Genomic DNA, 27065 nt, shown 5'->3' with positions numbered 1-27065 from the left:
TACAGACTTTACGCTCCTCTCACGGTAAACAGTATACAGAAAAAACAGTTGTGGAAAAACAAGCGCAATAGGGTCTTACCCCAATATGTAACGGGTGGGGAAGGGGGAGTAAACCTACTCACCAATTGTAGTTGTGAGAAGCCACAACTACTATAATCGCATATATCAACCGATCCAGGGCTGCAGCCACCAATATGGTAGATAACAGAAAGCACAAGAGAGAGGTGTTCAATGCCGCGCCAATAGATCACTTCAGAAGATGTTCAGATCAGTGTCACTTTATTGTCATTCAGGTCGACGCGTTTCTGGAGCATCTGCCCCCTTCATCAGGACCACCAGAAATAGAAATAACATCCAATCCGATTGGATGTTATTTCTATTTCTGGTGGTCCTGATGAAGGGGGCAGATGCTCCAGAAACGCGTCGACCTGAATGACAATAAAGTGACACTGATCTGAACATCTTCTGAAGTGATCTATTGGCGCGGCATTGAACACCTCTCTCTTGTGCTTTCTGGTAAACAGTATAGACAGCACCATAAGAATGTTGGTCTGTGGCACAGGATGCTGCTCACTGACGTTACAGTGCTCATCATCAAAGTACAACACAACTCCCCTCACAATTGAACGAAGTGTTTCTGCGGTGGCTCCTTGCTGTAACACACACCTTTAGCTTTTCCTTCTGTTCATAGACAGCATCTCCAAGTCCACCCCCGAAGAGCAATTTTCTATTGCTATAGTGACCAAAGGCAGATCCAAAAAAACAGCAGCCCCTTGTGTGTAGTCTGCAACAATGCATGCAATGAACGGCAAATAAGCATATTGCGTTGACAGTTGCTAAAGCTGAGCAATACACCTTCACGCTGTCAATTCATATCCATGTGATACTTCATGGAGGAAGTACTCAAAAGTGAGAGTTTTTGCCTTCTACTTACAGATTGTTGACAAATCTTACAGATTACATGACTTTGGTGATCCCTTGCGATGTCCAAAAATTCACAGGCTAGGAAAGGCTTATAGCCCATGCGACCTGCATAGCCAACACGACATCTGCTCAGAGTCAAAGTTGTGGTCCAGGATTCAGTTGTTGACGTGCTTCCAGTACTTTGTCTCTGGCCAGGAAGACGCAACGTAACCTCGTCGTCAGTAGCATCCTCCTCCACCTCCTCTGCTGACCTCATCGACTGGCTGACTTTGGTTTGACAGTAAGTGTTGTCTCCAACCTCATCAATAACCCTGTGTGTTTTCATTCCCCTCGTCCTGAGTCCTCCGAGACAACCTCTTCCTGCCCTGACCGAATAGTAAAGTTGTCCTTCCAATCAGGTATCTGTGCTCCTCATCATGTTCCCCATTGTCTCCACCAGGAGGATTTAATTTTTGGAAATGAGGGTGTAGATTAGGCACAGCACCTTCTTCATCGGGGCCTGGATCCCAGTCACAAAGCTTCAGGCTATCTGCGCAGATCATTTCCCCTGTCTCATGGAACTCGCTACCTCAACACGTTAGATTATATGCTACACACGCAAGCTTCAAACTGAATCTGAAAACTCATCTGTTCAGAAATGACTATAACCTTCAATGACACCACCACCATACGTACTTGACGCTCAACCTAAACAACTCCTACTGTCTCCTCCCAAAAATCCTTTAGAATGTAATCCCGCAAGGGCAGGGCCCTCTTCCCTCTGTACCAGTCTGTCTATAGTTACTTGTATATGTATTCTGTATGTAACCCCCTTCTCATGTACAGCACCATGGAATCAATGGTGCTCTATAAATCAATAATAATAAAAATAATAATAACTTCCTTGTCTGTACTCATTGCAGCTTTGGAGCAGACCTCTGATTCCCAGGCTATAGTGCGACTGAACAGCTATGCAAACTCAACCATCTCTGTCACCCCATACTCAGCAGGGCTGGTGGAAACTTGAGAGCTGTTAGGAAGCAAGTGCGATTCGATTAACACCAAAGAGGAATGGAGTATTTGGGATCTTGAAATTGGGGTGGAGGAGAGGCCACTTTATGGAGCAATTCAGATCCATTGAAGCAGCTGCTGATTTGGCCTCATCTACATTTGTTAGCGATGGTCGTGTCCATGAAAAAAGGGATCATATCAGATTATCCATGGGAAGAAGTACACCTGTTCTTTTTGATGTTATGTTTTTACAAAACGGTGACGCCTTAAACGCAAGCAGCTTGCTGCGGTTTCAGTTGCGCCCAGGCATCAGCTGCCATTTAGGCCTGTGCCTCGGGTTGTCCAGCTGGCTGCTTTCTCCTCCACGTCTAAGTGTGGAGAGGCAGCTAGTGCGCAGGCGTGTGCCGATTTACCCCAGCCGCAGCCTAACTCCAGTGTTTCGCCTAGTGAGTATGCTCAGCCTGACTGTGCCATTCCTGAGGCTAAGTCTTCATTTCGGGCTAGAGCGCATGCTCCCACACTTAGTGCGAAAAGCCTCTTTGCACAGGTACTTGCACTCCGTGCCGGGTCTAAGTCCTGTGTTGTGCATAGACACCATGCTAAAGCTGATAGTCTTTTTTCAGAGACTGTATTTCATGCAACTGACCATGGTCAGGCACTTACTGCATCAGAAACTAGGTCCGGAAATGAACTCTTTGGCCCTGCCCCTGATGTGGGGGGCCCATTTAGACCACAGGGCATCAGGTGTCCTGACGATGTGGCCAGGCCACTCCCAAATGGCTTGCAGAGGCCCGCCCCTATGACTTGTCACCTCATTATTGATGGTCAGACGATGACTGGTGAGGTGTTTGGGTCATGACAGCCATGAGGTCATCATTGAAGTTGCGGTTCCAAATAGGACGCTAGTTATGCCACTCATGACGTATCACTCTGCTTTTGTCTCCAGGAGGTGCATTGTGGTCCACCCTGGTTTGGGGCGGACCCAGGTTATAGAAGGGGCTGGAGACAACAAGGAGGTGCGCAGTCTTCTATTATGCTCCGAAAGAGCACACCTCCATGTGTTCAACCCATTGCGGCTTTAGGCCAGAGGTAGGCAGGGATAGGGCGTCGATGCAGGCCGCCACCACAGTTGGTAACGCAGAACGGTTAAGACCAGCTCCTGTCCTACAAGTCCTGCTTGTGCAGCCCAGTGGCATTAACAGGCCTGCTGCTGCTGATGCGCCTGCTGTTCACAGGTGTGGCCCCAATGCACACGGTCAGCGCACTGAATGGCCCCTGTGATGTTAACAGGGAGTTCCTGGGCTGGGTGGGCGTGTGGACCCTGTGACGCTAACAGGGCTCCCAGTCTCAAGATCCGAGTGGCGTCTAACTTGGTTCAGGCTACTATTAGTTTCATAGCCACACAGCTCTGTATCCTCCACCGAACCTTCCAGTTGCCAACCTCTCCTTTTCCATCTGGGAGCACGGTGGACACTGACTGCTGATGGGGATATATACTTTTCTCTTTCTTTTCTTATTAATTTTCGTTATATAGCGGTAACATAGTATATACCACCTTATCCAAATCTGCCAGTCCCACTATAACAGATGGTGTTTCTTCATCAAATGTTACTTTTGCTTAACCACCAAACCCACGGACCAAAACTTTTTTCCCCTTTCCAACACACCTGTTCCCCTTTTCACCCGCATCTGTCCTTTTTCAACTCATTTTGTATATGACCAAAAGTGCAACTCTGCAGGGACACCGTACTCAATGGCATCTCAGCACAACAGCCAGCCCTCGGTCCCTCAGATGTGGACAAGTAAAAGACCATTTCCTCCTATCCATGACAAACCGTTGAGATTCACTCTGTGCAGCACTGGTGTTTAGTGGAAAAGCAGATCGAAGATTGCGTAACACCTTCTGAAGATACTCCTGTACACGTGCGTCCCTTTATATGGCAGGAATTATTTCGCCAAATTTTGTCTTGTACCGGGGATCTAACAGTGTGGCAACCCAGTAGTTAGCATTACTTCGAATTCGTACAATCTGAGGGTCATGTTGTAGGTAGTGCAGCAAGAAGACGCTCATGTGTCTTGTGCATCCAGGAGGACCAAGTCCTTGGTGTGTTGGTGGCAGAGAGGTGAGAATCGTGCCTCCTTCCTCTGCCCTCTCCCCCCAACCTCGCACAACCGAAATGTGAGCAAGCTCTCACTCATCTGCTGAGTCTTCCATGCCCATCGCAAGTTCGTCCTCCATTTCTTCATGGCTCCTGCACCTTCCTCAACAATTTTTGCTGATACTATGCGCCCTTGTTAATCCCTATCCCCCACCATAACTGCTGCCTAGGTGCCGCTTACCGTATGGACCTTGTAGATCTTATTATCCCTTCTGCATATGACTCCTCCTGTACTTCCTCACCTTCCTCTTGGACCAATACCTGACTCCGTATAATGCTTACAGTGTGCTCCATCATGTAGATGACCAGAATTGTCACGCTGAGAATGGCATTGCCAGTGCTAAACATCTTCGTCGACATTTGGAAATTGTGTAGAAGGGTGCATAGGTACTTGATCTGACACCACTCCAGCAGCGTGATCTGCACCACCTCTGGATCAAGTTAGCCCAGGGTATACGTCATACCGTATTTCAGCAGGGCTCTGCGGTGCTGCCACACACGCTGCAACATGTGCAGATTCCAATTCCTGCGTGTCGGAACATCGCATTTCCGGCGTTTAACCGCCAGACCCTAAGACTTCCGGAGCGATGAGTTGTTGAGCTGCTGGGTGCGAAGGATGAAAGTGAGCACATAGCAGCGTGCCCGCTGCACAAGGCCATGTAGGCCGGGATGGTATTTTAAAAATTGCTGGACAACCAGGTTCAACACGTGAGCCATACAAGGCACGTGTGTCACATTGCCCTGAAGAAGGGTCGCAGACTGGTTTGCATCATTGTCGCACCCGACCTTTCCTGACTGCTGGTTGACTGTAGACAACCATTGATGAAACTCGGTCTCACTCTCCAGAGCTAACCATCCACAATTCCTCAGCGGTGTCTCACATTTCCCCTACATTTCAAAGTAAACATTTGACCGCCTGATGGCCTTGAGCTCTGCTGCCAGCATAGTAAGGAGGTGTGTGGGATTCCTTGGGCGCAGTTACAAGGAAGGGTGGCCTGACCACACAGGGTTTGGGCCGAGGTGGAGGACCCACACGAGGTTGAGGAGGCAGAAGCAGTGGAGGAACTTGTACATACAGAGGAAGGATTGACACACAAGTCGTGGGGACGGCAAGACTTGTACAGCAAACCCTTCTCCATCTCTCACCATAGTTACCCAGTGCCCAGTCAGCAACATGTAACTCCCCTGTCCATGCTTACTGGTCCAAGTATCTGTGTTGAAATGCACCCTGTCACACACAGAGTTTCTCAAGGAATCGGTGAGGTTGTGTGCGACCTCCTGTGGTAGCGCGGGCATGCCTTTCTTGGAGAAGGAGTGACGACTGGCCATCGGCTCTTGGGGCACTGCAATGGGCATAAGGTCTCGAAAATCCTCGGTCTCAAAAGGGTGTAAAGGCAGCCTTTCTGTTGCCAACAAGTTGCAGATGATGAAACTCAACCTCTTAGGCATGTCATGCCCTTCGAAAATCATGTAAAACATAGCGAGGGGACTCCAACCACAGTCTCCCTTGTTGCCACTAATTGGGCCACACACACCCCACTTGACTGGCATCAGTTGACCCCCCCTTTTGAAAAAGAAAAAGATGCTTTGCATGAAGCACTCTCAAAAATACGCGTGCCTTTCCCGTCCCCTGGCTGACCCAGGGGAAGAAAAGTCCTCTGAGAGCCATGACTTGTTCATCTTGGTGCTTTTAGAAACACAGCGAGGAGACTCCAACCACAGTCTCTCTCGTTGCCACTAATTGGGCCACACACACCCCACTTGACTGGCATCAGTTGACCCCCATATTGAAAAAGAAAAAGATGCTTTGCATGAAGCACTCTCAAAAATACGCGTGCCTTTCCCGTCCCCTGGCTGACCCAGGGGAAGAAAAGTCCTCTGAGAGCCATGACTTGTTCATCTTGGTTCTTTTAGAAACACAGCGAGGGGACTCCAACCACAGTCTCCCTCGTTGCCACTAATTGGGCCACACACACCCCACTTGACTGGCATCAGTTGACCCCCCTTTTGAAAAAGAAAAAGATGCTTTGCATGAAGCACTCTCAAAAATATGCGTGTCTTTCGCCTCCCCTGGCAGACCCAGGGGAAGAAAAGTCCTCTGAGAGCCATGTCCACATTGTCAGTGGACAGACACGTGTGCTTATCTGCCAGCAGACCCCCAGCAGCACTGAAGACAGATTCCGAGAGAACGCTGGCTGCAGGACACGACAAGATCCCCAAGGCGTACGTGGCGAGCTCAGGCAATTTATCCAGATTGGAAGCCTAAAATGAGCAGGGCTCAAGTTGCACAATAATGGCATCGATGTTTCCTTGCATATACTCATATATCTGTGTGTCCTCCTCTTTTTCCTTGTTCTGCTCTTTTGTTTTCGCATGAGTATATGTCCTTGTCACTTTCCCATGTGTTTGTGTTGTGAGTTGTTGGTCACCTTTTGGAAACCTTTGAGGGTGTTTTCTAGGTGTTTTTATGTGTTTGTGAACGCCTGCCATTGTTTCCTATGCGGTTCGAGTTCGGTTCGTCGAACCGAACTCGAACGGGACCTGCATTCGCCGAACCGACCTCGAGCCGAACTGGGACCAGTTCGCTCATCTCTACCCAGGACCTTCTGCGGGTTAAGCAGACATGATGACCACTACACTATGAAACCTGACGAAAAGTTACTGTGTATTGGCTAGCAGAGCAGAATTGTGACTGACGGGGCCTTTTTATTGCTGAAGGAAAGTATTTTTGGTTAATGAAACATTTACAATTTTTATTACATATTTTACCAGTTTTATTCCTACAAAGGGATTTTGCTAAAATGGAAGTTTACATTGAATGTGTTACTTTTTTCTCCATAGTTTGGTCTTTTGCTTTTGTTTTTATGGGAACTATATATTTTGAAACAAACAGGATTTTTATAATATGGGATTATGTTTTCTGCTAAAATGGTCAATAAAAAAGAAACCCAAAATCGTAGTTCTCTTTGTGATGGAAGCCAAAATGTATTGTCATTTGGCAACGAAACCAAGAATTTCACATATTACAAGTCGATAGAAAATTACTTCAACACCAAAAACAGATTGGTTTCACTGGGGATTGAACCCAGAACCTTCCGCCTGTGAAGCAGACATGAGGACCACTACACTATGAAACCTTTGAAATCCTGCAAAGTAATGGCAATTAGAGACGAGTTTTGACCGCCAGGGGAAAAAAAACAAATTCGTAGCTCTGTTGGTGATGGAAGCTAAAACATCCCGTTATTCGGCAACAAAGGCAAGAACTTTATATATTGCAGGTTGATAGGGTATTATTTCAACACCAAGAACACATGGGTTTCACTGGGGATTGAACCCAGGACCTTCTGCGTGTAAAGCAGACGTGATTTCCACTACACTATGAAACCTTTGAAAGCCTGCAAAGTAATGGCAATTAGAGACGAGTTTTGACCGCCAGGGAAAAAAAAAAAACAAATTCGTAGCTCTGTTGGTGATGGAAGCCAAAACATCCCATCATTCGGCAACAAAGCCAAAAACTTCATATATTGTAATTTAATTGGGTATTATTTCAACACCAAGAACAGATTGGTTTTACTGGAGATTGAACGCAGGACCTTTAGCGTGTTAAGCAGACGTGATGACCACTACTCTATGAAACCAGATGGAAAGTTACTGTGTATTGGCTAGCAGAGCAGAATTGTAACTGACGGGGCGTTTTTATTGCTGAAGGAAAGTATTTTTGGTTAATGAAACATATACAATTTTTATTACATATTTTACCAGTTTTATTCCTACAAAGGGATTTTGCTTAAATGGAAGTTTACATTGAATGTGTTACTTTTTTCTACATAGTTTAGTCGTTTGCTTTTGTATTTAAAGGAACTATATATTTTGAAACAAACAGGATTTTTATAATATGGGATTATGTTTTCTGCTAAAATGGTCAATAAAAAAGAATCCCAAAATCGTAGTTCTCTTGGTGATGGAAGCCAAAATATATTATCAGTTGGCAACAAAGCCAAGAATTTCATATATTACAGGTTGATAGCAAATTACTTTAACAGCTAAAACGGCTTGTTTTTACTGGGGATTGAACCCAAGACCTGCTGCGTTTGAAGTAGACATGATGACCACTCCACTATGAAACCTGTGAAATCATGCAAAGTAATGGCAATTAGAGACGAGTTTTGACCGCCAGGGGAAAAAAAAAATAATTTGTAGTTCTGTTTGTGATGGAAGCCAAAACATCCCGTCATTCGGCACCAAAGCCGACAACTTCATATATTGTAGTTGGATAGCGTATATTTTCAACACCAAGAAACGATTGGTTTTACTGGGGATTGAACGCAGGACCTTCTGCGTGTTAAGCAGACGTGATGACCACTACTCTATGAAACCTGACGGAAAGTTACTGTGTATTGGCTAGCAGAGCAGAATTGTGACTGACGGGGCCTTTTTATTGCTGAAGGAAAGTATTTTTGGTTAATGAAACATTTACAATTTTTATTACATATTTTACCAGTTTTATTCCTACAAAGGGATTTTGCTTAAAAGGAAGTTTACATTAAATGTGTTACTTTTTTCCACATAGTTTAGTTGTTTGCTTTTGTATTTAAAGGAACTATATATTTTGAAACAAACAGGATTTTTATAATATGGGATTATGTTTTCTGCTAAAATGGTCAATAAAAAAGAAACCCAAAATCGTAGTTCTCTTTGTGATGGAAGCCAAAATGTATTGTCATTTGGCAACGAAACCAAGAATTTCACATATTTCAAGTCGACAGGAAATTACTTCAACACCAAAAACAGATTGGTTTCACTGGGGATTGAACCCAGGACCTTCTGCGTGTGAAGCAGACGTGATGACCACTGCACTATGGAACCTTTGAAATCCTGCAAAGTAATGGCAATTAGAGACGAGTTTTGACCGCCACGGGAAAAAAAACAAATTCGTAGCTCTGTTGGTGATGGAAGCTAAAACATTCCGTTATTCGGCAACAAAGCCAAGAACTTTATATACTGCAGGTTGATAGGGGATTATTTCAACACCAAGAACACATGGGTTTCACTGGGGATTGAACCCAGGACCTTCTGCGTGTAAAGCAGACGTGATTTCCACTACACTATGAAACCTTTGAAAGCCTGCAAAGTAATGGCAATTAGAGACGAGTTTTGACCGCCAGGGAAAAAAAAAACAAATTCGTAGCTCTGTTGGGGATGGAAGCCAAAACATCCCATCATTCGGCAACAAAGCCAAGAACTTTATATATTGTAGTTTTATTGAGTATTATTTCAACACCAAGAACAGATTGGTTTTACTGGGGATTGAACGCAGGACCTTCTGCGTGTGAAGTAGCCGTGATGACGACTCCACTATGAAACCTGTGAAATCCTGCGAAGTAATGGCATTTAGAGACGAGTTTTGACCGCCAGGGGAAAAAAAAAAATAATTTGTAGTTCTGTTTGTGATGGAAGCCAAAACATCCCGTCATTCGGCAACAAAGCCGAGAACTTCAAATATTGTAGTTGGATAGCGTATTTTTTCAACACTAAGAACAGATTGGGTTCACTGGGGATTGAACTCAGGACCTTCTGCATGTGAAGCAGACGTGTGACCACTACACTATGAAACCTGATGAAAAGTTTCTGTGTATTGGCTAGCAGAGCAGAATTGTGACTGACGGGGCCTTTTTATTGCTGAAGGAAAGTATTTTTAGTTAATGAAACATTTACAATTATTATTACATATTTTACCAGTTTTATTCCTACAAAGGGATTTTGCTTAAATTGAAGTTTATATTGAATGTGTTACTTTTTTCTCCATAGTTTGGTCTTTTGCTCTTGTATTTATGGGAACTATATAATTTGAAACAAATAGGATTTTTATAATATGGGATTATGTTTTCTGCTAAAATGGTCAATAAAAAAGAAACCCAAAATCGTAGTTCTCTTTGTGAAGGAAGCCAAAATGTATTGTCATTTGGCAACGAAACCAAGAATTTCACATATTACAAGTCGATAGGAAATTACTTCAACACCAAAAACAGATTGGTTTCACTGGGGATTGAACCCAGGACCTTCTGCGTGTGAAGAAGACATGATGACCACTACTCTATGAAACCTTTGAAAGCCTGCAAAGTAATGGCAATTAGAGACGAGTTTTGACCGCCAGGGGAAAAAAAACAAATTCGTAGCTCTGTTGGTGATGGAAGCTAAAACATCCCGTTATTCGGCAATAAAGCCAAGAACTTTATATACTGCAGGTTGATAGGGGATTATTTCAACACCATGAACACATGGGTTTCACTGGGGATTGAACCCAGGACCTTCGGCGTGTAAAGCAGACGTGATTTCCACTACACTATGAAACCTTAGAAAGCCTGCAAAGTAATGGCAATTAGAGATGAGTTTTGACTGCCAGGGAAAAAAAAACCCAATTTCGTAGCTCTGTTGGGGATGGAAGCCAAAACAACCCATCATTCGGCAACAAAGCCAAGAACTTCATATATTGTAGTTTAATTGAGAATCATTTCAACACCAAGAACAGTTTGGTTTTACTGGGGATTGAACGGAGAACCTTCTGCGTGTTAAGCAGACGTGATGCCCACTACTCTATGAAACCTGATGGAAAGTTACTGTGTATTGGCTAGCAGAGCAGAATTGTGACTGACGGGGCCTTTTTATTGCTGAAGGAAAGTATTTTTGGTTAATGAAACATTTACAATTTTTTATTACATATTTTACCAGTTTTATTCCTACAAAGGGATTTTGCTTAAAAGGAAGTTTACATTGAATGTGTTACTTTTTTCCACATAGATTAGTTGTTTGCTTTTGTATTTAAAGGAACTATATATTTTGAAACAAACAGGATTTTTATAATATGGGATTATGTTTTCTGCTAAAATGGTCAATAAAAAAGAAACCCAAAATCGTAGTTCTCTTGGTGAGGGAAGCCAAAATATATTATCAGTTGGCAACAAAACAAAAAATTTCATATAATACAGGTTGATAGCAAATTACTTCAACAGCGAAAACGGCTTGTTTTTACTGGGGATTGAACCCAGGACCTTCTGCGTGTGAAGTAGACGTGATGACCACTCCACTATGAAACCTATGAAATCCTGCAAAGTAATGGCATTTAGAGACGAGTTTTGACCGCCAGGGGAAAAAAAATAAAATAATTTGTAGTTCTGTTTGTGATGGAAGCCAAAACATACCATCATTCGGCAACAATGCCGAGAACTTCATATAGTGTAGTTGGATAGCATATTATTTCAACACTAAGAACAGATTGGTTTCACTGGGGATTGAACCCAGGACCTTCTGGGTGTTAAGCAGACGTGATGACCACTACACTATGAAACCTGACGAAAAGTTACTGTGTATTGGCTAACAGAGCAGAATTGTGACTGACGAGGCCTTTTTATTGCTGAAGGAAAGTATTTTTGGTTAATGAAACATTTACAATTATTATTACATATTTTACCAGTTTTATTCCTACAAAGGGATTTTGCTTAAATTGAAGTTTATATTGAATGTGTTACTTTTTTCTCCATAGTTTGGTCTTTTGCTTTTGTATTTATGGGAACTATATATTTTGAAACAAATAGGATTTTTATAATATGGGATTATGTTTTTAACCAAAAAAGTATTTTTGGTTAATGAAACATTTACAATTATTATTACATATTTTACCAGTTTTATTCCTACAAAGGGATTTAGCTTAAATCCACTACACTATGAAACCTTTGAAATCCTGCAAAGTAATGGCAATTAGAGACGAGTTTTGACCGCCAGGGGAAAAAAAACAAATTCGTAGCTCTGTTTGTGATGGAAGCTAAAACATCCCGTTATTCGGCATTAAAGCCAAGAACTTTATATACTGCAGGTTGATAGGGGATTATTTCAACACCAAGAACACATGGGTTTCACTGGGGATTGAAGCCAGGACCTTCTGCGTGTAAAGCAGACGTGATTTCCACTACACTATGAAACCTTAGAAAGCCTGCAAAGTAATGGCAATTAGAGACGAGTTTTGACTGCCAGGGAAAAAAAAAATAATTTGTAGTTCTGTTTGTGATGGAAGCCAAAACATCCCGTCATTCGGCAACAAAGTCGAGAACTTCAAATATTGTAGTTGGATAGCGTATTATTTTAACACTAAGAACAGATTTGTTTCACTGGGGATTGAACTCAGGACCTTCTGCGTGTTAAGCAGACGTGTGACCATTACACTATGAAACCTGACAAAAAGTTACTGTGTATTGGCTAGCAGAGCAGAATTGTGACTGACGGGGCCTTTTTATTGCTGAAGGAAAGTATTTTTAGTTAATGAAACATTTACAATTATTATTACATATTTTACCAGTTTTATTGCTACAAAGGGATTTTGCTTAAATTGAAGTTTATATTGAATGTGTTACTTTTTTCTCCATAGTTTGGTCTTTTGCTTTTGTATTTATGGGAACTATATAATTTGAAACAAGTAGGATTTTTATAATATGGGATTATGTTTTCTGCTAAAATGGTCAATAAAAAAGAAACCCAAAATCGTAGTTCTCTTTGTGAAGGAAGCCAAAATGTATTGTCATTTGGCAACGAAACCAAGAATTTCACATATTACAAGTCGATAGGAAATTATTTCAACACCAAAAACAGATTGGTTTCACTGGGGATTGAACCCAGGACCTTCTGCGTGTGAAGCAGACGTGATGACCACTTCACTATGAAACCTTTGAAATCCTGCAAAGTAATGGCAATTAGAGACGAGTTTTGACCGCCAGGGGAAAAAAAACAAATTCGTAGCTCTGTTGGTGATGGAAGCTAAAACATCCCGTTATTCGTCAACAAAGCCGAGAACTTTATATACTGCAGGTTGATAGGGGATTATTTCAACACCAAGAACACATGGGTTTCACTGGGGCTTGAACCCAGGACCTTCTGCGTGTAAAGCAGACGTGATTTCCACTACACTATGAAACCTTAGAAAGCCTGCAAAGTAATGGCAATTAGAGACGAGTTTTGACTGCCAGGGAAAAAAAAAACAAATTCGTAGCTCTGTTGGGGATGGAAGCCAAAACATCCCATCATTCGGCAACAAAGCCAAGAACTTCATATATTGTAGTTTAATTGAGTATCATTTCAACACCAAGAACAGTTTGGTTTTACTGGGGATTGAACGGAGGACCTTCTGCGTGTTAAGCAGACGTGATGACCACTACTCTATGAAACCTGATGGAAAGTTACTGTGTATTGGCTAGCAGAGCAGAATTGTGACTGACGGGGCCTTTTTATTGCTGAAGGAAAGTATTTTTGGTTAATGAAACATTTACAATTTTTATTACATATTTTACCAGTTTTATTCCTACAAAGGGATTTTGCTTAAAAGGAAGTTTACATTGAATGTGTTACTTTTTTCCACATAGTTTAGTTGTTTGCTTTTGTATTTAAATGAACTATATATTTTGAAACAAACAGGATTTTTATAATATGGGATTATGTTTTCTGCTAAAATGGTCAATAAAAAAGAAACCCAAAATCGTAGTTCTCTTGGTGAGGGAAGCCAAAATAAATTATCAGTTGGCAACAAAACCAAGCATTTCATATACTACAGGTTGATAGCAAATTACTTCAACAGCGAAAACAGCTTGTTTTTCCTGGGGATTGAACCCAGGACCTTCTGCGTGTGAAGTAGACGTGATGACCACTCCACTATGAAACCTGTGAAATACTGCAAAGTAATGGCATTTAGAGATGAGTTTTGACTGCCAGGGGAAAAAAAAAAATAATTTGTAGTTCTGTTTGTGATGGAAGCAAAAACATACCATCATTCGGCAACAATGCCGAGAACTTCATATATTGGAGTTGGATAGCGTATTATTTCAACACTAAGAACAGATTGGTTTCACTGGGGATTGAACTCAGGACCTTCTGCGTGTTAAGCAGGCGTGTGACCACTACACTATGAAACCTGACGAAAAGTTACTGTGTATTGGCTAGCAGAGCAGAATTGTGACTGACGGGGCCTTTTTATTGCTGAAGGAAAGTATTTTTGGTTAATGAAACATTTACAATTATTATTACATATTTTACCAGTTTTATTCCTACAAAGGGATTTTGCTTAAATTGAAGTTTATATTGAATGTGTTACTTTTTTCTCCATAGTTTGGTCTTTTGCTTTTGTATTTATGGGAACTATATATTTTGAAACAAATAGGATTTTTATAATATGGGATTATGTTTTCCTCTAAAATGGTCAATAAAAAAGAAACCCAAAATCGTAGTTCTCTTGGTGATAAAAGCCAAAATATATTATCAGTTGGCAACAAAACAAAGAACTTCATATGTTAAAGGTTGATAGCAAATTACTTCAACAGCGAAAACGGCTTGTTTTTACTGGGGATTGAACCCAGGACCTTCTGCGTGTGAAGTAGACGTGATGACGACTCCACTATGAAACCTGTGAAATCCTGCAAAGTAATGGCATTTAGAGAAGAGTTTTGACCGCCAGGGGAAAAAAAAACAAATTCGTAGCTCTGTTGGTGCTGGAAGCTAAAACATCCCGTTATTCAGCAACAAAGCCAAGAACTTCATATATTGTAGATTAATTGAGTATTATTTCAACACCAAGAACAGATTGGTTTTACTGGGGATTGAACGCAGGACCGTCTGCGTGTTAAGCAGACGTGATGACCACTACTCTATGAAACTTGATGGAAAGTTACTGTGTATTGGCTAGCAGAGCAGAATTGTGACTGACGGGGCCTTTTTATTGCTGAAGGAAAGTATTTTTTGTTAATGAAACATTTACAATTTTTATTACATATTTTACCAGTTTTATTCCTACAAAGGGATTTTGCTTAAAAGGAAGTTTACATTGAATGTGTTACTTTTTTCCACATAGTTTAGTTGTTTGCTTTTGTATTTAAAGGAACTATATATTTTGAAACAAACAGGATTTTTATAATATGGGATTATGTTTTCTGCTAAAATGGTCAATAAAAAAGAAACCCAAAATCGTAGTTCTCTTGGTGATAAAAGCCAAAATATATTATCAGTTGGCAACAAAACAAAGAATTTCATATGTTACAGGTTGATTGCAAATTACTTCAACAGCGAAAACGGCTTGCTTTTACTGGGGATTGAACCCAGGACCTTCTGCGTGTGAAGTAGACGTGATGACGACTCCACTATGAAACCTGTGAAATCCTGCAAAGTAATGGCATTTAGAGACGAGTTTTGACCGTTAGGGAAAAAAAAAAAAATTATTTGTAGTTCTGTTTGTGATGGAAGCCAAAACATTCCGTCATACGGCAACAAAGCCGAGAACTTCATATATTGTAGTTGGATAGCGTATTATTTCAACACTAAGAACAGATTGGTTTCACTGGGGATTGAACCCAGGACCTTCTGCGTGTTAAGCAGACATGATGACCACTACACTATGAAACCTGCCGAAAAGTTACTGTGTATTGGCTAGTAGAGCAGAATTGTGACTGACGGGGCCTTTTTATTGCTGAAGGAAAGTATTTTTGGTTAATGAAACATTTACAATTATTATTACATATTTTACCAGTTTTATTCCTACAAAGGGATTTTTCCTAAATTGAAGTTTATATTGAATGTGTTACTTTTTTCTCCATAGTTTGGACTTTTGCTTTTGTATTTATGGGAATTATATATTTTGAAACAAATAGGATTTTTATAATATAGGATTATGTTTTCTGCTAAAATGGTCAATAAAAAAGAAACCCAAAATCGTAGTTCTCTTTGTGATGGAAGCCAAAATGTATTGTCATTTGGCAACGAAATTAAGAATTTCACATATTACAAGTCGATAGGAAATTACTTCAACACCAAAAACAGATTGGTTTCACTGGGGATTGAGCGCAGGACCTTCTGCTTGTTAAGCAGACATGATGACCACTACTCTATGAAACCTGATGGAAAGTTACTGTGTATTGGCCAGCGGAGCAGAATTGTGCCTGACGGGGCTTTTTTATTGCTGAAGGAAAGTATTTTTGGTTAATGAAACATTTACAATTTTTATTACATATTTTACCAATTTTATTCCTACAAAGGGATTTTGCTTAAAAGGAAGTTTACATTGAATGTGTTACTTTTTTCCACATAGTTTATTTGTTTGCTTTTGTATTTAAAGGAACTATATATTTTGAAACAAACAGGATTTTTATAATATGGGATTATGTTTTCTGCTAAAATGGTCAATAAAAAAGAAACCCAAAATCGTGTTCTCTTGGTGATGGAAGCCAAAATATATTATCAGTTGGCAACAAAACAAAGAATTTCATCTGTTACAGGTTGATAGCAAATTACTTCAACAGCGAAAACGGCTTGTTTTTACTGGGGATTGAACTCAGGACCTTCTGCGTGTAAAGTAGACGTGATGACGACTCCACTATGAAACCTGTGAAATCTTGCAAAGTAATGGCATTTAGAGATGAGTTTTGACCGCCAGGGGAAAAAAAAAAAATAATTTGTAGTTCTGTTTGTGATGGAAGCCAAAACATCCCGTCATTCGGCAACAAAGCTGAGAACTTCATATATTGTAGTTGGATAGCGTATTATTTCAACACTAAGAACATATTGGTTTCACTGGCGATTGAACCCACGACTTTCTGCGTGTTAAGCAGACGTGATGACCACTACACTATGAAACCTGATGAAAAGTTACTGTGTATTGGCTAGCAGAGCAGAATTGTGACTGACGGGGCCTTTTTATTGCTGAAGGAAAGTATTTTTGGTTAATGAAACATTTACAATTATTATTAAATATTTTACCAGTTTTATTCCTACAAAGGGATTTTGCTTAAATTAAAGTTTATATTGAATGTGTTACTTTTTTCTCCATAGTTTGGTCTTTTGCTTTTGTATTTATGGGAACTATATATTTTGAAACAAATAGGATTTTTATAATATGGGATTATGTTTTCTGCTAAAATGGTCAATAAAAAAGAAACCCAAAATCGTAGTTCTCTTTGTGATGGAAGCCAAAATGTATTGTCATTTGGCAACGAAACCAAGAATTTCACATATTACAAGTCGATAGGAAATTACTTCAACACCAAAAACAGATTGGTTTCACTGGGGATTGAACCCAGGACCTTCAGCGAGTAAAGCAGACGTGATGACCACTACACTATGAAACCTTTGCAATCCTGCAATGTAATGGCAATTAGAGACGAGTTTTGACCGCCAGGGGAAAAAAACAAATTCGTAGCTCTGTTGGTGATGGAAGCTAAAACATCCCGTTATTCGGCAACAAAGCCAAGAACTTTATATACTGCAGGTTGATAGGGGATTACTTCAACACCAAGAACACATGGGTTTCACTGTGGATTGAACCCAGGACCTTCTGCGTGTAAAGCAGACGTGATTTCCATTACACTATGAAACCTTTGAAAGCCTGCAAAGTAATGGCAATTAGAGGCGAGTTTTGACCACCATGGAAAAAAAAAACATATTCGTAGCTCTGTTGGGGATGGAAGCCAAAACATCCCATCATTCGTCAACAAAGCCAAGAACTTCATATATTGTAGTTTAATGGAGTATTATTTCAACACCAAGAACAGATTGGTTTTACTGAGTATTGAACGCAGGACCTTCTGCATGTTAAGCAGACATGATGACCACTACTCTATGAAACCTTATTGAAAATTACTGTGTATTGGCCAGCAGAGCAGAATTGTGACTGACGGGGCCTTTTTATTGCTGAAGGAAAGTATTTTTGGTTAATGAAACATTTACAATTTTTATTACATATTTTACCAGTTTTATTCCTACAAAGGGATTTTGCTTAAAAGGAAGTTTACATTGAATGTGTTACTTTTTTCCACATAGTTTAGTTGTTTGCTTTTGTATTTAAAGGAACTATATATTTGGAAACAAACAGGATTTTTATAATATGGGATTATGTTTTCTGCTAAAATGGTCAATAAAAAAGAAACCCAAAATCGTAGTTCTCTTGGTGAGGGAAGCCAAAATATATTATCAGTTGGCAACAAAACCAAGAATTTCATATATTACAGGTTGATAGCAAATTACTTCAACAGCGAAAACGGCTTGTTTTTACTGGGGATTGAACCCAGGACCTTCTGCGTGTGGAGTAGACATGATGACCACTCCACTATGAAACCTGTGAAATCCTGCAAAGTAATGGCATTTAGAGACGAGTTTTGACCGCCAGGGGAAAAAAAAAAATAAATTTGTAGTTCTGTTTGTGATGGAAGCCAAAACATACCGTCATTCGGCAACAAAGCCGAGAACTTCATATATTGTAGTTGGATAGCGTATTATTTCAACACTAAGAACAGATTGGTTTCACTGGGGATTGAACCCAGGACCTTCTGCGTGTTAAGCAGACGTGATGACCACTACACTATGAAACCTGACGAAAAATTACTGTGTATTGGCTAGCAGAGCAGAATTGTGACTGACGGGGTATTTTTATTGCTGAAGGAAAGTATTTTTGGTTAATGAAACATTTACAATTATTATTACATATTTTACCAGTTTTATTCCTACAAAGGGATTTTGCTTAAAAGGAAGTTTACATTGAATGTGTTACTTTTTTCCACATAGTTTAGTTGTTTGCGTTTGTATTTAAAGGAACTATATATTTTGAAACAAACAGGATTTTTATAATATGGGATTATGTTTTCTGCTAAAATGGTCAATAAAAAAGAAACCCAAAATCGTAGTTCTCTTTGTGATGGAAGCCAAAATGTATTGTCATTTGGCAACGAAACCAAGAATTTCACATATTACAAGTCGATAGGAAATTACTTCAACACCAAAAACAGATTGGTTTCACTGGGGATTGAACCCAGGACCTTCTGCGTGTGAAGCAGATGTGATGACCACTACACTATGAAACCTTTAAAATCCTGCAAAGTAATGGCAATTAGAGACGAGTTTTGACCGCCAGGGGAAAAAAAACAAATTCGTAGCTCTGTTGGTGATGGAAGCTAAAACATCCCGTTATTCAGCAACAAAGCCGAGAACTTTATATACTGCAGGTTGATAGGGGATTACTTCAACACCAAGAACACATGGGTTTCACTGGGGATTGAACCCAGGACCTTCTGTGCGTAAAGCAGACGTGATTTCCACTACACTATGAAACCTCTGAAAGCCTGCAAAGTAATGGCAATTAGAGACAAGTTTTGACCGCCAGGGAAAAAAAAAAACAAATTCGTAGCTCTGTTGGGGATGGAAGCCAAAACATCCCATCATTCGGCAACAAAGCCAAGAACTTCATATATTGTAGTTTAATTGAGTATTATTTCAACACCAAGAACAGATTGGTTTTACTGGGGATTGAACGCAGGTCCTTCTGCGTGTTATGCCGACGTGATGACCACTACTCTATAAAACCTGATGGAAAGTTACTGTGTATTGGCTAGCAGAGCAGAATTGTGACTGACGGGGCCTTTTTATTGCTGAAGGAAAGTATTTTTGGTTAATGAAACATTTACAATTTTTATTACATATTTTACCAGTTTTATTCCTACAAAGGGATTTTGCTTAAAAGGAAGTTTACATTGAATGTGTTACTTTTTTCCACATAGTTTAGTTGTTTGCGTTTGTATTTAAAGGAACTATATATTTTGAAACAAACAGGATTTTTATAATATGGGATTATGTTTTCTGCTAAAATGGTCAATAAAAAAGAAACCCAAAATCGTAGTTCTCTTGGTGATGGAAGCCAAAATATATTATCAGTTGGCAACAAAACAAAGAATTTCATATGTTACAGGTTGATAGCAAATTACTTCAACAGCGAAAACGGCTTGTTTTTACTGGGGATTGAACCCAATACCTTCTGCGTGTGAAGTAGACGTGATGATGACTCCACTATGAAACCTGTGAAATCCGGCAAAGTAATGGCATTTAGAGACGAGTTTTGACCGCCAGGGTAAAAAAAAAAAAATAATTTGTAGATCTGTTTGTGATGGAAGCCAAAACATCCCGTCATTCGGCAACAAAGCCAAGAACTTCATATTTTGTAGTTGGATAGCATATTATTTCAACACTAAGAACAGATTGGTTTCACTGGGGATTGAACCCAGGACCTTCTGCGTGTTAAGCAGACGTGATGACCACTACACTATGAAACCTGACAAAAAGTTACTGTGTATTGGCTAGCAGAGCAGAATTGTGACTGACGGGGCCTTTTTATTGCTGAAGGAAAGTATTGTTGGTTAATGAAACATTTACAATTAATATTACATATTTTACTAGTGATGAGCGAGTACTAAAAAGCTCGGGTGCTCGAGGCTCGGGCCGAGCATCACAAGATACTCGTGTACTCGGCCCGAGCACCGAGCCCAATGTTATCCTATGGGAGACCCGAGTATTTTTGTGAAATGACCCCCGGCAGCATGTAGAAGCCCTAAAAATGGCACAAAAGTCTCAGAAGAGTGCTCAAATGACATGGCAACAGCATGGGGAAGACCCCTTGAAGCATTTATCACTCAAAAGTCACAGCTGTGAACAATTTTGTCCGCGTTTTACGCCATTTTTACGGACTCACCAGAAAACCTTCCAAAATGACCCCAAAATGATTTTTCATGGCAGAAATGTTAAGGGCACATACCCAATAGTGAGATAGAGCTGGTGTATGTTACTTTTTGAGATTAATACATGAAAGATTTTACGTAAAACATTGTGTGGCACTCCGATGTCCCTGAGAAGAGACGTACATGAAGGCCTCTTGAGTCTAATGTGCCCATTTTGAGGAAGTGAGTCTTTGTAGTATTTTCCTTTGCCAGGGCAGTCCAAAATTGTGAGGTTCACCAATGCCCCTGCATACACATGTGCATGAGGGCCTGTAAACCTGAAGTGCCCATTGTAAGGAAGTGGGTCTATTGTAGTATAGCCCTTTGGCAGGGCAGCCAAAAATTGGGAGGCTCCACGTTGTCCCTGGATAGAGACGTGCATGAGGGCCTGTAAACATGAAGTGCCCATTGTAAGGAAGTGGGTCTATTGTAGTATAGCCCTTAGGCAGGGCAGCCAAAAATTGGGAGGCTCCACGTTGTCCCTGGATAGAGACGTGCATGAGGGCCTGTAAACATGAAGTGCCCATTGTAAGGAAGTGGGTCTATTGTAGTATAGCCCTTAGGCAGGGCAGCCAAAAATTGGGAGGCTCCACGTTGTCCCTGGATAGAGACGTGCATGAGGGCCTGTAAACATGAAGTGCCCATTGAAAGGAAGTGGGTCTATTGTAGTATAGCCCTTTGGCAGGGCAGCCAAAAATTGGGAGGCTCCACGTTGTCCCTGGATAGAGACCTGTTAGGTTCTTAGTGCCTCCGTGCTTGCATTTAAAAACCGCACATGTGTGCCTGTTGGTGGCAGCTTTCCGCTGCACTTGTGTGCGTTTTGCAAAAACTTGGATATAACGCACAAGTCTAATGAATACACATAAGCACAGCATTGCAAAATGCGCAAGGGCATTGTCAATGAACAAGGAAGTGGACGTGATGGTGGTGAAGGCAGAGACCGAGGTCGTGTGCAAGCTCTAATTTCGCCACAACAAAGGGCCACATCTACTCGCTCGCACGTCCTGTCCCAAATCCTTGGGGACTGCAGCAGTACACCGCTCTTGAACCAAGACCAGTGTCAACAGGTTGTTAGTTGGATAGCGGATCATGCTTCCAGTCAGATTGGCACCACCACAAACACTCTGTCTTCCACACGGTCAAGTGTCAGTAGCCGTGATACTGCACCGCACATTTTAGAACCTGATCCTCCTTCCTACCACCAGGCCGAGTACACGTCCACGGACATTACTGATCCCACACTTGGACACTCGGAAGAGCTGTTCGTTCACGTTTCCATTCACACATTCTGGCCTCTCGCCAGCTCCTGTTGAAGTGGGCCATGACTAGATTGTATGTACAGATGCCCAAATATTTGAGCAGCCACGTTCTCACGAAGTTGGCAACGTGTCTCAACAAGGGGTGGACGATGATGAGACACAATTGTCAGGAAGTCAGGAGGAGCAGGGTGCGGAAGAGGAAGACGACGTGGTGGATGATCCAGTAACTGACCCAACCTGGTAGGAGGATATGCAGAGCGAGGACAGCAGTGCACAGGGGGAGGGAGGCGTAGCATCCCAACAGGCAGTAAGAAGCAGGGTGGTGGCCGCAGGAAGACATCAGGCAACTGTTCCCCGGAACAACACGACACAAGGTGCCTGTACAAATGTTAGGTCTTCCCGAGTCTGGCAGTTTTTTAAGTTGGCTCCAGATAATTCTAAAAAGGCCATTTGCAACACCTGCCGTGCCAGCATCAGCAGGGGTACCAAAGCTAGCAGCCTGACCACCACCAGAATGATCAGGCACATGTCAGCCAAGCACCCGACTTTGTGGGATGTACAACAGAGTCGAGGAGCAGTGCTTGCTGATGTCACTGCTACATCTTCGCTTGTTGTGCATGCGAGCCAATCCCCTGTCCATGCTGCCCGCGAACAAGCCTCCTCCGGCCCTGCACCTGCAGTTGCCCACGCAGAAATAACACCATCATCAAGCACGTCCTTGTCCCAGCGCAGCGTTCAGTTATCCATTCAGCAAACCTTTGAACGCAGGCGCAAATACACTGCCAACGCCCCACATGCCACACTTCTAAATGCTAACATTTCGCGACTGCTTGCGCTGGAAATGTTGCCTCTTAGGCTGGTTGAGACAGAAGCATTCCGCGACCTGATGGTGGCAGCTGTCCCACGTTACTCGGTCCCCAGCCGCCACTATTTCTCCCGGTGTGCCGTCCCCGCATTGCATAACCAAGTGTCACAAAACATCACACGTGCCCTGAACAACGCTGTTTCAGCCAAAGTCCACCTAACCACAGGCACGTGGACAAGTGCATGTGGGCAAGGCCGCTACATCTCGTTGACGTCACACTGGGTTAATATTGTGGAAGCTGGGACCCAGTCTGAGCGAGGGACGGAACACGTCCTTCACACACCAAGTTTTGCAGGCCCTACCTCAGTCAGGGTTTCACCCACACTCTACAGCTCCAGAATGTCATGCTCCTCAGCCTCCTCCTCCTCCTGCGCATCCTCATCCACTTTACCCTCCACACCAGTCCCAAGCTGGAAGTGTCGCGGGCGGAGGAGGGGACGCTGCGCTCTCCCACTGCTCGGGTCCGGCTGCCGCTGCTCTACGGCTGCTGCTGCTCGGTGGCTCGAGCGATGGCCGGATCCCGGAGGCTCGAGCGGCGCTCCTCGCCCGTGAGTGAAAAGGGGTGGTTTGGGTTTTGGGGATATTGTCCGTGACGCCACCCACGGTTGTGGTGATTGTGTGGACACCACCGCTGCTCTGGACGTGGATCCCGGGAGCCTGTGACAGGGAGCAGCTTTGTTGTTATTTCTCCCCTCCGTGGGTAGGGGGGTTGGTTGTCCCGGGGCCCGGTGATGGGGTAGAGATGGATGACAGGCGGGTTGCGGGGCCTGATGAGGTGCAGGGTCGCAGAGGCAGCGCTGTGCCGCACGGCACGGAGGTACTCACTCAGCCCAATGATGATGACACAGTTCACGGTAAAACAAGTGGCTGGATGGACGGGTCCCTCGGACGGCTGCGGTTGTTCCTCCCTGCAGGTTAGTGATGACTGTCTCTCCCTGCACCTAAGTTCAGTGTTGGTAGTGATGGTTTCCCACCGGTAACCCGCTCCCCGACCTGGATATGGGCCGGAGGAGCACCTTTTGCCCACAGGCGCTGGCCCTGGGAGACGGTTGCCCTTGGCGGTGGCGGTGTCTCCCCTTCACGGTTGGACGGTTGCCTTCTATCGTGACTTGGCTGTTTGGAAACCCTGAGGTCCCCTTCACTAACGGATTTGGCAAATTCACGGTGACACCAAGCCTTGCCGGGATCCGAAAGGCCCCTGCCAATGGTGCTGTCTTCTCTTTGTATACCGGTCCGGTACGGCCAGGTCACCACCCGTCCACGGTCCTTACGGCAGACTCCAATCGGCCTCCACTGCAGACGGTCACCACATCCTGCCAACCTTGCTGTCCTGTCCGGGCCACACACCCGGACCAACTTCAGGCTCTTTGCTGTCACTTTTCTCCTCTCTACTACTTTCCTGCTTCCACTTCCTTAGCTTAACTTTCACTGCCTGTGTTTTCCCTCCTCCTTGGTGGGTGGAGACCAACCGCCTGGCTCCACCCCCTGGTGTGGACAACAGCCCCTGGGGAAGGCAACAAGGATTTGGTGTTTTGACTATGATATGCCTGCAGGGAGTGTGGGGTGTGTAAGTGTTGTGCTCTGTGGCCCCTGGCTTGTCCAGGGCGACACAGAAGCACTGCAGCACTGCCTCGGCGAAGCGGCAACAGGCTGTGCTGAAGCTAATCTGCATAGGTGACAAACCCCACAATGCAGAAGAGGTGTGGACAGCTCTGAAAAAGCAGGCAGATCACTGGCTCACACCTCTGAACCTAAAGCCAGGAAAGGTTGTGTGTGACAATGGCCGGAACCTGGTGGCGGCTTTGAGGCGAGGCCAGCTGACACATGTTCCATGTGTGGCCCATGTGCTCAACCTCGTGGTTCAGCGTTTTCTAAAGTCATACCCAGAGCTGTCTGATCTGCTGGTAAACGTTCGCCGCCTGTCTGCACATTTTCGAAAGTCACCTACTGCTTCAGCCGGCCTTGCCGGCTTTCAGCGCCATTTGCATCTTCCGGCTCACAGACTGGTGTGTGATGTCCCCACGCGTTGGAATTCAACTCTGCACATGTTGGTCATGATATGTGAGCAGAAGAGGGCAGTTGTTGAGTACCTGCATCACCTAAGCCGTCGGGAAATGGGTCAAACTCCACACATAACACCTGAGGAGTGGAGATGGATGTCCGACCTATGTACCATCCGCCAAAAGTTTGAGGACTCCACCAAGATGGTGAGCGGCGATGACGACATTATTATCGTCACCATACCGCTTCTCTGCCTTCTAAAATGGTCTCTGCTCAAAAAACAACCATGATGCATTGCAGGCGGAGCGCGATGAGTTTGAGCAAGAAACAGTAGTGGGTGTGGGTGATAACACACAGCCCAGCCTCGTCTCATCACAACGTGCAGTGGAGGACTATGACGAGGAGGAGGATGAAGACATGGAGCAACTCTCTGGCCAAATTGAGGATATGACATGCAGTCATATCCTCGGTTCAGCGTGGCTGGCCAGAGGACAGGGTAGATGAGGAGGAGGAGGAGGAGGAGGACAGCATGTTCAGTCATCGTGTTGGTCAGGATACTGAAGTGATGGCTGTTAAGAGTCTGGCACACATGGCTGACTTTATGGTAAGCTGCCTGTCTCGTGACCCTCGCGTTAAGAACATCTTTGCCGACAATCATTACTGGTTGGTAACACTGTTAGACCCACGCTACAAGGAGAACTTTATGTCTCTTATTCCCGAGGCGAAGAGGTCAGGCAAAATGCAGCAGTTCCAGAAGGCCATAGTCACGGAAGTAGGCAAAGCATTCCCCTCACAAAACGCTAGCGGCATAGGTCAGGAATCAGTGGACAACCAAGGCGTACAGCCGAGAGGGGCACAAGTCCAATCCGCCAGAGGTAGGGGAACAGTCTTTAAGATGTGGGACAGTTTTCTCAGGCCCTCACATACCACAGCCCCTGAGGTGCGGGGTAGTGCCACAAAAAATCCTAAGTTTGCCCAGATGCTCAAGGAGTACCTTGCAGATCAAACAACTGTACTCCGACATTCCTCTGTGCCTTACAATTAATGGGTATCCAAGCTGAACACGTGGCATGAATTGGCTCTCTACGCCTTGGAAGTCCTGGCCTGCCCTGCCGCTAGCGTTTTGTCAGAGCGTGTTTTTAGTGCCGCAGGTGGAATCATTACAGATAAACGCACCTGCCTGTCAACTGTAAATGCTGACAGGCTGACTCTGATCAAGATGAACAAGGGTTGGATTGGGCCAGACTTCACCACACCACCAGCAAATGAGAGCGGAATTTAAAGTTTGCCATGTACCTACACTCACCCATGGGTACACAGTTCTGGACTTTGGCTAATCGCTGGACTGCTCCTCCTTCTCCTCATGCGCCATCATGATGACTGACCGTTACAATAGTTAGGCCGTTGTTTCAGGTATACCCCCAGTGGTAAATTTTTTCGACCATTCTTTCAGAATGGGCATTACAACGACAGGAGACCCGCTCCTTTGCAATGGGAACAATGTTTTGAGGCCCTTATGCACATCTCTATCCAGGGACAATGTGGAGCCTCCAAATTTTTGGCTGCCCTGCCTAAGGGCTATACTACAATAGACCCACTGCCTTACAATGGGCACTTCAGGTTTACAGGCCATCATGCACGTCTCTATCCAGGGACAATATGGAGCCTGACGCTGCCACCGACTGCCACACACGTGCGGTTTTTAAATGCAAGCACGGACGCAATAAGAACCTAACAGGTTTTTAGGAGCGACAATTACTGAGAAGTCTGACACTATCAGCCACTGCTGACTGACGTGTATTATTCACTAGACTTGTGCGTTATATAATAGTTTGTGCAAAACGTGCACCTGTACGCTGCCACCGACAGGCACACACGTGCGGTTTTTAAATGCAAGCATGGACGCAATAAGAACCTAACAGGTTTTTAGGAGCGACAATTACTGAGAAGTCTGACACTATCAGCCACTGCTGACTGACGTGTATTATACACTAGACTTGTGCGTTATATAATAGTTTGTGCAAAACGTGCACCTGTACGCTGCCACCGACAGGCACACACGTGCGGTTTTTAAATGCAAGCATGGACGCAATAAGAACCTAACAGGTTTTTAGGAGCGACAATTACTGAGAAGTCTGACACTATCAGCCACTGCTGACTGACGTGTATTATACACTAGACTTGTGCGTTATATAATAGTTTGTGCAAAACGTGCACCTGTACGCTGCCACCGACAGGCACACACGTGCGGTTTTTAAATGCAAGCATGGACGCAATAAGAACCTAACAGGTTTTTAGGAGCGAC

General features: G+C 43.3%; 8 non-coding genes across 8 annotated transcripts; all 8 read right to left on the bottom strand.

Annotated features, from left to right (window-relative positions):
• Positions 1 to 7386: 7386 nt before the first annotated feature.
• Positions 7387 to 7459, bottom strand: TRNAV-UAC (transfer RNA valine (anticodon UAC)). The gene has a single exon. It is a non-coding gene; the product is annotated as a tRNA-Val (tRNA).
• Positions 7460 to 9115: 1656 nt separating this feature from the next.
• TRNAV-UAC (transfer RNA valine (anticodon UAC)) lies at positions 9116 to 9188 on the bottom strand. Its single transcript has one exon. It is a non-coding gene; the product is annotated as a tRNA-Val (tRNA).
• A 3776-nt stretch (positions 9189 to 12964) lies between these two features.
• TRNAV-UAC (transfer RNA valine (anticodon UAC)) lies at positions 12965 to 13037 on the bottom strand. The gene has a single exon. It is a non-coding gene; the product is annotated as a tRNA-Val (tRNA).
• A 2396-nt stretch (positions 13038 to 15433) lies between these two features.
• Positions 15434 to 15506, bottom strand: TRNAV-AAC (transfer RNA valine (anticodon AAC)). The gene has a single exon. It is a non-coding gene; the product is annotated as a tRNA-Val (tRNA).
• Positions 15507 to 17151: 1645 nt separating this feature from the next.
• On the bottom strand, positions 17152 to 17224 carry TRNAV-UAC (transfer RNA valine (anticodon UAC)). The gene has a single exon. It is a non-coding gene; the product is annotated as a tRNA-Val (tRNA).
• Positions 17225 to 18390: 1166 nt separating this feature from the next.
• Positions 18391 to 18463, bottom strand: TRNAV-AAC (transfer RNA valine (anticodon AAC)). Its single transcript has one exon. It is a non-coding gene; the product is annotated as a tRNA-Val (tRNA).
• Positions 18464 to 18879: 416 nt separating this feature from the next.
• Positions 18880 to 18952, bottom strand: TRNAV-CAC (transfer RNA valine (anticodon CAC)). Its single transcript has one exon. It is a non-coding gene; the product is annotated as a tRNA-Val (tRNA).
• Positions 18953 to 20121: 1169 nt separating this feature from the next.
• Positions 20122 to 20194, bottom strand: TRNAV-AAC (transfer RNA valine (anticodon AAC)). The gene has a single exon. It is a non-coding gene; the product is annotated as a tRNA-Val (tRNA).
• Between the last annotated feature and the right edge of the window lie 6871 nt (positions 20195 to 27065).

Source organism: Anomaloglossus baeobatrachus, chromosome 2 (assembly GCF_048569485.1).
Source record: "Anomaloglossus baeobatrachus isolate aAnoBae1 chromosome 2, aAnoBae1.hap1, whole genome shotgun sequence".
NCBI classification, from domain to species: domain Eukaryota; kingdom Metazoa; phylum Chordata; class Amphibia; order Anura; family Aromobatidae; genus Anomaloglossus; species Anomaloglossus baeobatrachus.
This window is presented reverse-complemented; position numbering and strand designations above follow the sequence as displayed.